This window comes from Dromiciops gliroides, chromosome 2 (genome assembly GCF_019393635.1).
Source record: "Dromiciops gliroides isolate mDroGli1 chromosome 2, mDroGli1.pri, whole genome shotgun sequence".
NCBI lineage: Eukaryota > Metazoa > Chordata > Mammalia > Microbiotheria > Microbiotheriidae > Dromiciops > Dromiciops gliroides.
The window spans coordinates 605058496-605073533 of NC_057862.1; the positions used below are offsets into that span (position 1 = coordinate 605058496).

Genomic DNA, 15038 nt, shown 5'->3' on the forward strand with positions numbered 1-15038 from the left:
CCCTGGACCTCCCTAAGGTAGAGATTATTATAATGAGACTGATAATCAATTTATCCATACTATAAATATAACTGTCTTTTCTTTCCCTATTCGAGAGATACCTTTCCACTTTTCTGGTTCTCTCCCTGTGTTCATTCATAGTATTGCAATAAAACTTGGGAAACTGAGTCCCTGAGTCTTGTAATTCTTTTGGGACCACTCATGATCAATTTGACCCTAAATCCAGCCGACATCAAGACACACATGAGAAGTAAGGGAAATAAGCCCATTAAGCATGGCTGATGCCTGATCTGCACCAGGGTATAGAGATAACTCCAGAAGTCAGGACCACCACCCCTCCATCATCAGGCAGTCGGTTACCCCTTCCCACCACTCCACTGTCAGGTTGTAGATACCCCATCTACCAGCTATAAAAGCTTTTGCCTTTCTTCTTTTCCAGAGAATCATGTGGTCTCTAAGCCAATTTCTCCCCTAGAGGGCAGTCTTTGAGTTCCTTCTTGGTCACTTTCTCTAGCTCCTAAATAAAAGGCTATTTTATTCTAATTGGATTGTGTGTGAGAGGGTGTAATTCTTTAAAGAGGAATGCCCAAAGACCCCCACCAACTATTCCCCCACACATTATGTGTGCATATATATATGTATAGGTGTACATTATATGTATTATATGTGTGTATATATATATATATATATATATATATATTTAGTTTTATGTTTGTGTGTACACACACACACACACACACATATGTCTTAAGGCAGTTTTCTGTTGCTTAAAAGCTTAAAACTGTGCTTTTGTAACATTCTGTATTTCTCTAGAAACACTCCGAATGCTAAATTGAATGACTTTTTACTTACATGGTAATAGTTTCCCTTTGTGCGTGAGTACCTCTAAGTAGCCTAAAGGGCTCCCAGCAAATCTATCATAGGTTCTCCTTTGCTGTTCTCTATTTATATCTAAGGCTCTTCTACTTCCTCTTTAAGTTGTCTATGTCCTATCTCAGTTGTGGATGTAAGACCTAGATCTAGGCCTCTATTGAAGACCAGGGTGTGTCCTGGAACCAACTCAAACTGGCTGCAGCCAATTGTTAAATGCTCAGTGTGGGTATTTACCCCTTGGAAATCAGCAGGCTACAAATCTGGGCTTGATTTATTGTTTTGTTGATTATCCCTTCTTAAGAAAGTTTTAATGATGCAGATTAAACTTGAAAGTGTGAGTGCAGACATCCCTCCTCCCACCCCCAATAAACATTTACCAACACCTAGTCTTACTGCTTGAGCTCAGCAGGAGTACAGGGAAATGATGGCATCACCAGATTGAATGCCAGGTGACTGTAGGATTAACAACAACAACAACTGGCATTTAAATAGCATCTTAAGGTTTGTAAAGTACATTACCTACATCCTGTCTCATCCCCCCGACCAAGATTCAACTGAGTTCGGTCTTAGAACTCCCAGTGGACAAACCAATTACCCTAAGGTTTCAATGGTAAAGAGCCAGCTGTCTGTATATTAAATACCCATCCCCACCCCCACCCCCCTCCCCCCAAGGTCTTTTGCTGGGACTAAAAAGTGCTTTGCAGAAGAATCAGGCCAACTTCTCAAAGCTAAAAACAATTGTCCTCTTTATTTGGTGTGCTTCAAGGAAAACCCTGTGGCTAATGTGGAGATGGGGGGGGGAACCTTAAGGGCACAAATAAACCTAGGAGTTAGGGTTCTCTCTCCCACTGGCAGTGTCTGAATTTGTGGGAAGAGAAGGAACTTTCCCTAGTTACTTCCTTTGTCATTCTGTCCCAATATGAAGGTTTACTGTTGGATTGCTGGTTCCTGGACTGCTGACAGAGAGTATGCTGATTGGGGAGGAGGGGGTTTGAGCTCTATTTGCTCAATACCTCAAACACTCCTACACTGAACCTGAAATACTGATGGGGACCACAGTCATAGAAGACACTTGTAATAATAATAAATATTATTTCTAATTATAAATATTACAAGTAAATAATACATATCAATTATTATTTATAATCATAAATATTATAAGTCCATTATATGATGATGATGTTGACAGGCATTTCTGTAGCACTTGACAGCTTTCAAAATCCTTTCTTTATAACTCCGCAAGAGTTAGGTTGTGAATTTTTTGGGGGGGAGGGCAGGGCAATGAGGGTTAAATGACTTGTCCAAGGTCACATAGCTAGTAAGTGTCAAGTGTCTGAGGCTAGATTTGAACTCATGTCCTCCTGAATCCAGGGCTGGTGCCCTATGCACTGTGCCACCTAGCTGTCCCCTAAGGCTGTGAATTTTAGAGAGGAGCAAATTGAGACTCTGGAAGTTTAAATGACCTGACTATAATTACATGGTATATATTGAAGGGAAGATTCAAGCTCAGGGTTCCTGATTGAATGTGGAGCCCTCTTTCCACTAGACCACACAGTAAAATGGTAGGCCTCTTCATTCCATCTGTCCAAATCCTATAACTTTTGAGATTCAATTAAACTCCTGCCTCTTCCATGAAGCTCTCCCAAGCATTCCAATCAATAATAATCTCCCCCTCTCAATTTCACTAGTGGAGATACAGAGAAGAAGAGTGGAAGGCATCTCCATCAAAATTTTGCCTCTAGCTGGGCTTGCCTCTAGTATTTCAAGCAGTGACTTCCAATCATGGTTTAAACTATCCTGGGGATGAAGGAACTTCAATTATCTCTAAAAAGCATCAAAACTAAATTGTTCTCTTCCTCTTCACCATCTTCTTGCCTCTCACAGGCATGAAGGTACAGCTGTGCAGCTTCAGCAGGTACAAGATCTACCCGGGTCATGGGAGGCATTACACTCGCAGGACAAGAAGGTTTTCCAATTTTTGAATGCAAAATGTGAGTCTGCATTCCTTTCAAAGAGGAACCCTCGGCAGATCAATTGGACTGTCCTCTATAGAAGAAAGCACAAGAAGGGACAGTTGGAAGAGATTCAAAAGAAAAGAACCCGCCAGGCAGTTAAATTCCAGAGGGCCATCATTGGGGCTTCTCTTGCTGATATAATGGCCAAGAGGAACCAAAAACCTGAAGTTCGAAAGGCTCAACATGAACAAGCCATCAGGGCTGCCAAGGAAGCAAAAAAGGCTAAGCAAGCAACTAAAAAAACAGCTGCATCTGCTGCTATGGCTCCTACAAAGGCAGCACCTAAACAAAAATTGTGAAGCCAGTGAAAGTTTCTGCACCCCTAGTTGGTGGAAAACGTTAATTGTCTACTAAATTGGACTAAGTAAAATAAAATTTAAAGCAACAACAATAACAACAACAACAAACTAGATTGTCTACTTCAATTAAATTTTGTCATATAACATACCTTTAGGAGGAGGCAGCAGCATTTTTACAAAGCCCCCAAAAAAAGAAAAGCAGGAGGGCAGGAACTAACTGCCTACAGAGAGAAGGGATTACTCTTCTGTGGTCTCTATTTTGATCCATGTGTTGAACAAATAAGAATCTTATTTCTATACATAAGAATTGTGTGGCTCTTTTGCTGAGCAAATCTTACCGTCAGAGGTAGATTAGGTAGCCACCCAAATGGCATGGTTAGGAAGGTCTCTTCCAAAATGTACCCTATCTATTCCCAGCTGACAGTACCTGCAGTACGTGGAAGTATCTCATTAAATTGGATTAACACCTTAAACCCTTATAGTTTATTAGTGGAAATTTGTTTAACAAATCTTTTCTAACCTTGGCAGATGACTGTCAATTATCCTGTAGGCAACTGTCTACAAGATAAACTCCAGATTTCTCTGAGGTATTCAAGCAAGACTGTATACTCATGGGGTGTCAGGGTCACGGGTTCAATCCCTTGACGGTGGTTGAGGATCAGAGACGATTAATCGTTGACACATCAGCCCCACATTATATGTGAGTAACTGAGTGCATTTTGTTATTGGGACAGCTCGGTATTTAAAGCAAAAAAACACAAAGTAATCAAATAAAGTCTCTGCAAGAATAATTCTAAGAGAATAAGAGTAATTTTTCAACCTTTCAGCCTTGACATGTCAAAACTTGTTCTAGGCCTAAACAGAGCAAGGTTTGTACAGCTGAGTCTCTCAAACCCTGGAAGACTGGCCAAGCATTGTCTCCCAGGAAACTCTTGCTGCTTCAGTGACCATGGCCCAAGTATGGGGAGTGGGAACTCAGTCAGAGGGGTCTGGGTTCGCCACAATGGGGGGCAGGGGGTGGTATTATTTTTTCAGGTATGAGATGGACAAGATGTCCTCTGAGGTCCCTTGCAACTCTGAGCTGTTTATACTCATTGCCTTCTATTTCCAATCTCCCACTCACCTTTCAAGTCCTTGAAATCTGGCTTCCAACCTCTTTACTCAGCTGAAACTGCTCTAAGATTACCAATCATCTCTTAACTGCTTAATCCTTTTCTCAGTCCCAATTCTACTTCATTTCTCTATAGCTTTTGGCTCTGTTAGCTATCTTCTACTCCTGGACATTGTCTTTCTTTGGCTTCCATGACTCTGCTCTGTTTCTATGACTCACTCTATCTCTTTTGGTTCTTCTCCTACTTTCTGACTGCCCAGTTTCCTTTGCTAGCCCTCATTCTCCTTCCTACCTAGCATGGATATAATCCAAGGTACTATCCTTGGCCCACATCCCTTCTTTCTACATACCCTCTCCTTAGCTTCTGTAAATTCAATTGGCATCTCTATGCAGATAACCCTCAAATCTATTTATAATGTTATTTTCTCTCCTTAACTTCAGTCTCATATTACCAATTAGCTGGACTTCCCATTGGATTCTCAAATTCAACATATACAAAATGGCATTCATTGTATTTCTTCCTCCCCTATTTCTGTTGATAGTACCACCATCCTTCTAGTCACCCACCTTTACAACTTCCTTTTTCTTCATATCCAATCAATTGCCAAGTCTTGTGGATCTTAACTCCATGGTCTCACTCACATTTATGTTATCCTAGTTCAAGCCCTTTTCATGCCAGTAAATGCATATTGGATAGAACAGAATGTAATTGACTAATTGAGAAACTAGGGAAGACAAAAGAAAACTTGCCTACTTCATAAAATTTGCTTCCAATAGCCCTGCCCATGGGACAGCCATTAGGGAAGGTCAGGCATTTTGACTAAAGCTTACCTGAAAGCAAAGAATTAACCAGTCCTTTGTCTTTCGTGGATAGGAGAGTTGTCACACATTTTGCTCTGTTAAGTATTGATTTTCCCAGTGCCAAGGGCTATTAATAGCACAATAATCCACTAAATCTTAACAGAACAAAATCATTGGATTTTTTTCACTTTCCCTTCTTCTTCTTTTTTTTTTTGGTGAGGCAGTTGGGGTTAAGTGACTTGCCCAGGGTCACACAGCTAGTAAGTGTCAAGGGTCTGAGGCCAGATTTGAACTCAGGTCCTCCTGAATCCAGGGTCAGTGCTTTATCCACTCCGCCACCTAGCTGTCCCACTTTCCCTTCTTAAAATCAGAGGGAGCCTTAAATCTGCCTAACCTAACTCCTTTTGTGATCTCATTCTGTTGGGCTGAGTGCTTTTTCTAACCTGACTTGTCTACTATAGGTTGTCTTCAAAAGTAGTTCATTCTCATGCCTTGGGGTCATTGTTATGGGGCACAAGGAGTTTGATGACTGATTGAAGTGAGCACATGCCATCTTCTCTTCCAAATCCTCCTTCTGCTCACTGTTTGGGTCCCTGCCTCCTTTCTGAGATCAGAAAATATTCTGTAGCTCTAGCTTTGTTTGTCTTGGATTGTCTTTTCATTTAAACTGAAAAATCAATCCCAAGTTATGGGTGGTAATTATGGTTTCTAAGAACTATTTATTCTTTACAAAATATGAAGAGGCAATTATTAAAATATCATATCTATCTATCCATCTATCTATCATCTATCATCTATCTATCTATCTCATCTATCCATCCATCCATCCATCTAATCGGTCCGTCTATCTATAATGCCTGTCCTAGCCCCAGGCAGGGTAGAAATTGCATAATGCATAAGGTGTGCCCTTCCATTTTTGGCTCCTAGAATTTCCCAACACCCAAATGCTGCTATCGATTTTATTGTTTCCCATAAATATTGTTTTATTTCTTCCATACAGTCAGTGCTTTCTCATAGAACAATGGGGAATATGGAAGTTTCTACATGTTGGTGCTGGCTGAAACAGGCTAAGCTGTAATGGGGCACATTCAGTACTTGACTCTGGAAGTAAACCTACAGCTTATTTTGAATTAATTTGGCAGCTGGGGAACCAACCCTAGAGGAGAATAAAGTGGTTATGAGGACTAGTCATTGACTGTTAGCAGCACCAATGTCATGGCTGGAGTTAGGAGAGACTCAGAGATAGCTAAGTCTTTAGGGTAGCCAGTCATCAGTTCAACAATATACTGTTTCTCACTGTCGTAAAACCATTTCATGACAGTCAAGGAACAGGAATCCTTTATGCTGGGAGGTTTGACTATATGACTATTAAATCTTTGTGTTGTGTGAGATTTAGTTTCAAGAGAGATTCAAAAGCTAGTTGCCTTTAGAGTCAGGGCAGTTGAACACTGGGATAGTTTACAATAAAAGAAGACATAGACTCATAAAATTTCAGACTTCAAGAGAGTCATGGATACCATGTAGTCCAACCCTCTCAGATTATAGTTGAGGAAACTGAAAAATATAATGACTTGTCCAGGATCATACCATGGCAGACTTAAACCCAGATCTCCTGACTCCCAGTACAGGGTTCTTTCTATCAGACCATGCTACCTTATCTCTCTGAACCTCAGAATTTGGAATCTTCATTACTGGAGAGCTTCAGTCTTAGAGAAGTCACTATCCCCAAAAAGGAGTTTTAACTAGGGGCAAAGGCTTAAACAAGATGATCCCTAGGTTTGTGTCCATTCTTCTGATTTGTCCTTTCTGAAAAATTCATTCATTTATTCAAGTATTTCTTGAACTCTATGCAAATTTCAGCAGCTTTATACTCTTTGCAATTAAATTAATTTTTTTTTTTTTTACATTTTACTTACCTTAGCTATTGTGTCTCTTTTGGGCCAACTTTGCTAAACAGGCCTCTTTCCTCTTCTCCACAAAGTTAAGCACTTGGGGTATATATATGACTGAACAATTAGGAGAGTCCATCCAGGTTGAAGTTGAGACGCAGGGATTAAATGGGGAAAAGAAGGGAAGGATATTATTTTTTAAATGACTATTTCATGTAGTATTATCTCTGGGGCACTTTTAGAATTCATTAAGGTCAGGTCCCTTGGGGGACAACCACCAAAAGGATAAGATGTTCTCTAGTTCTATATTGCTAAAATTCAGAGTTAGCTAGGTGGCACAGTGGAGACAGCACTGGACCTTGAGTCAGGAAGACCAGCACTAGTTGTACAACCGTGAATAAGTCATTTAAACTCTCCCAGCCTCAGTTTCTTCAACCAAAAAATGGGGATAATAACAGAACCTACCTCACACAGTTGTTGTGAGTCTCAAATGAGATATTTGTAAAATGCTTAGCTCAGTGCCTGGTACATAGTAGGCACTTAATAAATGCTTATTCTTTACTCCACCCCTATGAGTTTCCGCCAATGTTACCTTCAACAGCCAACTAATTGATACAGTCACTCACAGAAAAGGCATTTGCCAAAGTGCTGTAGCATGAACAGTGGTGACAAAACATTACCCCCATAAACCTGGGGAGCATTCTCTCACAATTATACACAGGGTCAATGGGAAGAGCAGATAAATGCATGGAGTAAGCTAGTAACCAAGCTAACTCACACCTCAAGCTCTGCAAGGCTAAAATGTCTCCTCTCTCTCTCTCTCTCTGTAGAGCCCTTATGTGCCTCCCAGGCAGTTGCTTAGCTGGGCCCCTTGAGACCTTCAACTCTCTGTTGGGCACAGATATCTCCTATTGAGTTATTCCAAGGCAAAATATCAATTTGGGGCAACTCTACCTCACTTAAATCCAATTCACATGCAAGTAAAGATGCCCCAGGACGTCATTAGTCTTCTTCAAAAACAAAGGTCAAACCACAACATCTGTGCCATTGGTGGGGGTGAGGGTGGGGTGGGAAGGAAAGTGAAATCCCTTTCTTCTTTCCTGGATATTTGGAAGATGCAGCAAGGGAAAAAGCAAAGTGATTCCCTTAAGATCTGGGTTTGTTCTCCATACCAGGCTGTCTTCTCAACCATCAAGGATGATTCTCCTTTCCAGTGACAAAACTCCTTAACTGTTTCTCTGATCACTTTTAGATAGCTATATTTCTATTTAAAGGCCACTAGAGACATGGCAGATCTTTCAGCTGCTCAGAGTCTAGTCCTATAATTCCACAAGTTTAATTGAGGAATTTATTCATATTTCCTAGAGGAGCAAAGGAGTATAAACACTTCTTTATACTTCCTTTACAAACTTCAAATGATACACACCCAGTTTCGTACCCTTTATTAGCTTGTGAAGATAACCACTCAGCATCTGAAAGGGACAAAATCTTAACACTTCCCTTTGTTGATTATTTGAGGGACTCTATTGATTAAGTTTCCCTGATCCACAACTCACCTACATGCACATTTAGATAGAACTTAAAGGGGCAGCTAGGTGGTGCAGTGGATAAAGCACCAGCTCTGGATTCAGGAGGACACGAGTTCAAATCCAACCTCAGACACTCGACACTTAATAGCTTGTGTGACCCTGGGCAAGTCACTTAACCTTCATTGCCCCACCAAAAAAAAAGTTAGATAGAACTTAAAAATTTGAAAAAGTCTTTAAAATACCGTGATATCTTCAAGATCCTTAAAGCAATCCTATGAGGTAAGTGCTATTCTTACCCCAATTTTCCAGATCTAGTGTGAGGGAAAAATCCATCCTCTTCTCAATAATTCTCAGGAACTCAGCAGCGAGGTGACAAAGGCTTTATTTTCTTCTCATGAGAAAGAGGCACCCTAGTGTGCAGCTAGTAAATGCCCAAAAAGGGGGCTCGCAGGCCCTGTTTTATACCCTAGTCCCTAACGCGAATGGACCTTCCCCTTTTTCATCACTGGTCAGGGTTACAATCTACTCGCAAAAACTAGCTAATGGGAACGCAGTATTCCCACCCCTCTTCCTTGTATGGGCATAACTCAGGAGTGGACTTTATACTTTCTTATATGGACAGAACTCTGGAGAGGACCTAATTGAGACCAGGGCTCCTTGAACCATGTGACCTTGCTAACCTGAGGGGGAGGAGGGGATCTGAGACCTTTGTCCTACAAACAGGTCAGGGGAGTATGACTGACTTGTTATATCCACATTGAGAGGAGACAACTACCCATTTCTTACATCTAGAAAATCAGGTTCAGGGAGGTTATTTGCCAAGGGTCACACAGCTAATAAGAATCTGGAACTGAATTTGAACTCAGGTCTTCTGTCATAGCTTCAAGTCCAGCACTGTATCCACTACCTATATTGCTCCTTTGTACTATAAAGCATGCCCAGGGGAGCTTTCTTGGTGGAACTGTAGCCCTATCTCTGTATATGCCTGAAGCTGATCATTTCCCACCCCTTCCCACAAACTTAGCTCTGTCAACAGCTTAGTAAAATATAATAAAATGTTATTATAGTGGCTCTTTGCCATTGGGAATTCTTTCAAAACAGTTATTAAAACCACAGGGAAAGTATTTTCCTGTTTTTAGCCTTGGCTATTGTGCTAGGAATGGCCACTCTCAAGATTAAGTTAACCATACATCACTTTGCTATTGACATTATAGATCTCTGGCAGAGTTAAGTGGTTCACAAAGTGATCAAAACTACTGTGCTCTAACCACTGAATTTATTTATCCACATATAACCAGACAGAAGGAAGGCATGTTGGACAAGAGGATGTTTCATGCTGCCTTCCACTTAGTAGAAACTTAATAAATATTTATCTAATCAGATTGAGAGGATGGGTTAAGATCAGTCAATCAGCAAACACTTATCAAGTGGTTACTATGTGTCAGTAATTGTCCTAAGTGCTGGGGACCCAAATAAAATCTTAAAAATCCTTACCCTCAAGGAGCTTACATTCTAATGGAGAGATACAGACATCATAATATGTAAGATAAATACAGAGTAGATGGAAGATAACCCTAGAGGGAATGGCACTAACAGCTGGAGGAACAGGGAAAGGTCTCCTGAAGGAGATAGCTTTTAAGCTGAGTCTTCAGTTTAGAAACATTCTAAACCTGGGGAATAGTCAAGTACAGAGATAGAAGATGGAGCATCATGTAGATCTGGATTGAGTGGGCATGAAGGAGTAGAATGTGAGAAGATTGGAAATGTGGGAAGGGGCCAAGTTGTAAGAGCTTTAAATGCCAATAGTGATGCAGCAGGCAAAAAAGGGTTAATAGAAAAACCTAAGACCCAAGCTCTAATACAGATATTAGCTCTAAAAGGGAGTCAGATCCCAGTTGATGGATAACTTATGTTAGGTTCTCGTACCCATTCTGATCAACATCCATAACAGACCAGAGCGGGTCAGGTCAAAATAATAAAAGAAAAAGACAATCTATAGAAATTTGAATGAAAAATGATTATATTTTGAAACTAGCCATGGGAAACAGAAAGAGACATGTGCAGAAAAGGCCAAATTTGTCCCCAGGTTCACCTTATGATGTGTAAACCCCCAAAACACACCTCCACTGAAAAAGGTACCACCTCGGGGGTTGGCTTAGGACCCCAGGAACTCCAAATTAGGATAAGCCCTCCCTTGTAACACCCCTAGGTGGACAATATTATAATGAGGACAGGCCTTCCCCTGTACCTCCCCAAGGTATTATTATTATAATTATTATAATAAGACTGATAATCAGTTTATCCATACTATAAATATAACTGTCTTTCCTTTCCTTATTTGAGAGATACCTTTCCAATATTCTGGTTCTCTCCCTGTGGTCACCCAGAGTATTGCAATAAAACTTGGGAAACTGAGTCACTGAGTCTTATAATTCTTTTGGGATGACTCACGATCAATTTGACCCCAAATTCCAGCCCATATCAATAGGAGAGTAATAAGGGAGGAGGATGGAAACACAGGTGAAGAAATAGTTAATGTAGGGCTTTGGGTCTAAACCGAAGGCTGAATATGATATAGTGGGAACTAGAGAACCCTTTAGATTCTTGAGCAGCAGAATAATGTGAAATATTTGGGGAAGATTAATCTAGTGGCAATGAAGGTGTGGAAAATGAGACAAGGAGGCCAGTTAAGAGAATCTTTCCTTCACCTAAGTGTGAGGTGATGAGGGTTTGGACTAGGTTGCTGATGGTGACGACAGACTGTAACTGAAGAAGGATCAGTTAATAAAGTTGACAGTTATTAGCCTCATTAGCAGCGATTTTTTTTAGATATCTTCTAAGTCAACTCCCTCTTTTTACAGATGAAGGAATTGGGCTCAGAGAGATGGTATGATTTACCTGAGGTCACAAAAATTAGTTAGTGGCATACCTCAGCAGAAAGAATGAAATATTCTAGGAACATTTGCAGCATCCTCAACACTTCAGTCCAATGAATATTTATTATGCACCTACTATGTATAAGGCATCAGGCTAGATGCTAGGAATTAGAAGATGAAAAGACAGATCCTACCCTACAGGACTATAAAAACTGTCTAAATAAGAATAATAGAAATGCAAAGATCTATTCCAGGGGTTCTTAGCCTGGAGTCTTTGAACTTTTAAAAATATTTTAAAAGCTATTTCAATATAATTGGTTTCCTTTGTAATCCTATATAGCTTGTGCATTTAAAAAACATTATTCCAAGATGGGAGTCTATAAATTTCACCAAATTTCCAAAGGGGTTTATGACAGAAAAAGATTAAGTCCCTCCAGTCTTTAAGCAACTTTAAGCCCAAAGCACTATGAGGAAATACAAAGAGGAGAGATCATGTTCAACTGGGCAGGTAATAAAAACTGACCTTTATATTTTAGACTGGCCAGTTCTGTTATTTCATTGGCATTGGAAGCTTCTCAGGAAGGAAATGCTTTTTTCCAGGGAAGATTGGCACCTGCTCTTCAACCTGTAGTCTTTTTTTTTTTTAATTTTTTTTTTTTTTTTTTAGTGAGGCAATTGGGGTTAAGTGACTTGCCCAGGGTCACACAGCTAGTAAGTGTTAAGTGTCTGAGGGCGGATTTGAACTCAGGTCCTCCTGAATCCAGGGCCAGTGCTTTATCCACTGCGCCACCTAGCTGCCCTTTCAACCTGTAGTCTTAAGAGAATTGTCCCAGGGCACTGAAAGATTGAGTAACTGCTGACATCAAAGTCCTTTCTCTGTCCAATATACCACACTGCCCCCATATAAAATGACCTTTATAAAACACACACATAAGCTCTTTTAAGCCTTATGACAATTGAGTGAGATTTCTACTCTAAGTATCATCCCTGTTTTATGCATAAGGTGAGAATTGAAAGCCATGTTTTTCTGACTCTAAGTCTCGTATTTGATGTACTATGAGGTCCATAGTCAAGGAAGGTTTAGTGGGGGAGGTAGCACCTGGACAAAGGAAGGAATTCCAAAAGTAGAAATTGAGTTAGGGAGATGAGGTCTATTTTTTGGCATTAAGAGGGGGATAAAGAACAGAGATGGGAGAGGGCTGTTGTTTGTCCTCCATTCTCAAAGAGAGCTATGACACATGACTTAAATTGGATTTAAGTGAGGGAGGACTGTGCAAGGTCACCAACACCATTCTCTCCTCCAGAGACATCTGAGTCCAGTGGTCAGGACAACTGGAGATGGCCCCGGGATGTTTAAGGGCAATTGGGATTAAGTGACTTGCCCAGGGTCACACAGCTAGTAAGTATCAAGTGTCTGAGGTCAGATCTGAACTCAGGTGCTCCTGAATCCAGGGCCAGTGCTTTATCCACTGCCCCATTTAGCTGCCCCCTGAGGTAAGATTTCAAGGATGAGAATGAAGATGCTGCACAGTCCAATTTGACTGGAATTTTTAATCTGCAAAAGGGAAGAAGGATGAGATACAGCTGGAAAGGTAGTGTGGAAGTATTAACCCTTTAATTCCTGGACTGTTGCAAAGAGAGTATTGCCATAGAGGTGCCAGACTCTGGAAAGGGCTAAGTAGACCCTGTTATAGATTTCACCAGTTCGGTGAGATCTTTTTGAACTTGTCTTGGAGACTAGTGGGAAAGAAAGCCCAAAGAGAAGCCATCTTGGATGCCACCTGGGAGGAAGAGAGATTTGTAGGCTTGAATAGGCATATCCTACTTTCTTAAGTGCTTCTAGACCCTCTAGATGGTAGTTCCTGCCTAGTCCATGCTTCATCTGGAGTTCTGGTGGGCTGAATCTCTAAGCCCATGGCACTTAGAATGGTGAAATATTTGATTACAGCTCCATTCTACTTCTATATGGCCAGGAAGGAAGAGAGAAGAAAAGAAAGAAGAACAGACATTACCAGCTGCACACCCAAAGTGGTCAGTGTTTACCTGCATTGCTTACCTCCCATTCAAGTGTACTTGCACCACCATGCAGGACCATGTGCCTGATTATAATCAAAAACTCTGGTAGAGGCTTACATCTTTGTGTGATTAATGTCACCAAAGACAGAAGTTTGTCAAAGAGGTTTCAACACTTTTAAAAAGACAAAGAGATACTATTCTTCTCTTAGGGTGAGCTGAGGCTCAGGGGAGAGATGCATACATATACCATTTGGGTTTCCCAAAAGCAAGAGAGATGTGCTATAATTGTATCCTCTAGGCAAACAGTTTCCCATCAACTGATGAGAACTTAAACAGATACCATTTAATATATCCCTTCACCTAACATAGCTAAGCCTTTGAGACAAATGAAGTCCTAGGCAGGATAAAACTCAAAAGGAAGAACATTCTAAGCCAACCTCCCCATCACTTTGGGTGATGTTGCTGAACCCCACCTGTCATCCCTTACAGGATCTCCCCCACGCCTATTATATGTGAATCTATTACAAAGAGATTACCAAGAGCCTTGAAGGGTAGCATAAGGTGTTTTGGTAAGCAACAAGGAGTTATTTTTAAAATGGTTTTTAATTGGTGATAAGGTCAAATCTCTGTGCGCCCTCTGGTGTTTGGTGGGGATCCATGACAGTTTTGCAGATCCTAAAACTTTATATAAATGTCAGTTGTTTTTATTTAGCCTGAGAAAAGGAAGACTTAGGAAAAACAAGAAGGCTGTCTTTAAGTATCTGATGGGCTATTATGTAAAAGCAAGAACGGAATGCCTGTCCTAGAAAGCTTTAGATAGCAGAATTGAGTACTTGATCCCATTCAGTCCTTTCTTCTCCAGCAATTGTTCCCCCCCTCCCCCATCATTCCCTTTCTTTCTTGAATCTTAAGCATCTCCCTATCTACTGGTTCTCTTCCTCCAAAAACATTGAAGCTTCCTCCATCCTGAATAAAACCCTCACCATATCATCCCTGCTAGCTATCATTCTATATCTCTCTTCCCCTTCTCAATTTAACCCCTGAAAGAGTCAGTGCTTCCAATTTCTTTCTTCTCATTTGCTTCTAAATCCTAAGAAATATGGCTTCTAACCTCATCATTCAACTAAAACTGCCCTAATCGAAATCACCAATGATCTCTTTCTTGCCAAGCAACACAATCTTAAAAAGCAAATCAAACAGATGGTACCTGATCAGCCACAGCAAATAATACCAGTATCAGACTGATTCACAAGTGAATTCTACTAGACATTTAAAGAACAAAAATTCCCAAGCTCTACAAACTGTTTTAAAAACTGGAGAAAGATGGTATTCTACCAATTCTTTCTATGAGACAAATATATCCCAGATAGCCAAACCAGGAGAAGATAAGGCAGAGAATGAAAACTAAAGACCAAATATTATGAGTGGTTATCAATCAAGAAATATTAATTGAAATATCAGAAAAAATTATTGTTACAAATCACGTTAACAGTAAAACGTCCCATAAGGTTATATCAAGAAAGAAAAAACCTTCAATAAAAGACAACACACTCATCAATCATCAAATAATAAAACATCAAGAAGCACAGGAATGTAAGGCTTTTCCCTTAACATGGAATAAAACATTTA

The 15038-nt window shown here is 40.4% G+C and overlaps 1 pseudogene; it reads left to right on the forward strand.

Annotated features, from left to right (window-relative positions):
* Nucleotides 1–2759: 2759 nt before the first annotated feature.
* Nucleotides 2760–3231, forward strand: LOC122740194 (annotated as a pseudogene).
* The last annotated feature ends 11807 nt before the right edge of the window (nt 3232–15038 follow it).